The following is a 1,560-nucleotide window of genomic DNA, read 5'->3' as shown; positions in this document are numbered from 1 at the left end:
CAATGTTTACCGGACCATCTGTCATAAATCCTCATGGAAACATCAGCTGTTATTTACATTGTGCCAACCTGATGAAACTACATGTATGTACTCACAGAGGCTTCAACCTTGCTGCACACAGTATCCAGGGCTCGAAATACCACCTGCATATGCATGTTAGTGCAAGTAAAATTGGAGCTGTGCAGGTATCTCTGGTGTCTACCTGCACCTAACCTGTACTGGTCCATGTACTGGGTTTTAATTAAAACCTCCTTGGTTTTATGTTATATGTCCTATGATGTACATTTGTAGGTGCATATGGATTGTTATTAGCTGCATTGTCTGTTACCACCTATAAAGTATAAAAGAAAAAATAGCAATGGTTCCTAAACAATTTTAGTATGATCCATACTTCCCAAATTCAGAGTGGTGCAGGTAAAATTTGTCTGGTGCAGGTAGTTTTTAATGTTAGCTGCACCAGTGCAGGTATGCAAAAAAAAGTATTTTGAGCCCTGGTGTCTGTGAGTGACTGTAGGCAGATTCAAGTTTTCGTCACACTGACTGACTGAGCCATAATTTCGTCTAGACTGCCTGTTCATTTTTTTTCTCAGAAATGTCTGAGTACAAAAAAAAATGAATAAGTGTTGCCTTAGGTCTCAAATTTTGTTGTTTGTAAAATTCGTCTATACAATAAACTAAATGTTTGTATTGATTAAAGGTAGTCAGATTAAAGTTTTCCACCCTGTCCAGTAACTTCATGTTGTTTTCTAGCTTCTCGCTAAGTTTTTATGTCGGCACTTTCAAATACAAAGGAATTTCAATATCATGTTAACAGGGGAATTGTCTTTGCCAGTTAATCTAGAATAAGTAAAAAAACCAATATTACGAACTGCACGTGTAGTTATGGACACAGTTACAGCCATTTTGGGTCAATGTTGTCATTTTTACAACCAACATAAAACACAGTAAAAGGTGTCCACCTCTCAAATAAGGCGGCCCAAAAATGCCCAACTGGCAGGCAGGTCAATGACACAGTAACTGGAATCCTAAATGTATGTAAGAGAATTACTACAACACCATGTATTTCCATGGCACTACTACAGCACTCGTCTGTCCAATAGAAATGTTTCTACCACAGACTCAAAATACACCAGGAAAGAGTCCTTTCCACTCCTGCCACAAAACTATGGCTTAAAGTCCCTGCAAAACAACCTGATTTTACCAGGACACTGCCCCATTCCACAGTTGACCGCTGTGCCCACATCAGACAACGCGTTAGCGACCTAATGAGCAGCACCTAACGAGCAGGGACCCCTCCCCCACTTCCTTCCTTCCTGCCAAAAAAGGTGACCCACCCCAGTGATGACAGAGACTGGAAATATGGCTAAAACAAGCCGACGCCCACTCAATGTAAACAAAACCACGCCCACCTTCCAACTTCTCAGGAATATGATTCACCTTCGATTCCAGGAAAGACAAACTCATGCCCACCTCTACTTCCAGAGGAAAAACAAACATCTTTTTTTTAAATATTATTATTAGTACCAACAATTTCTGTCTAATTGCATACTGTATTGCATG

The sequence above is a fragment of the Branchiostoma floridae genome, chromosome 19 (genome assembly GCF_000003815.2).
Source record: "Branchiostoma floridae strain S238N-H82 chromosome 19, Bfl_VNyyK, whole genome shotgun sequence".
In the NCBI taxonomy this organism is placed as follows: domain Eukaryota; kingdom Metazoa; phylum Chordata; class Leptocardii; order Amphioxiformes; family Branchiostomatidae; genus Branchiostoma; species Branchiostoma floridae.
This window is presented reverse-complemented; position numbering follows the sequence as displayed.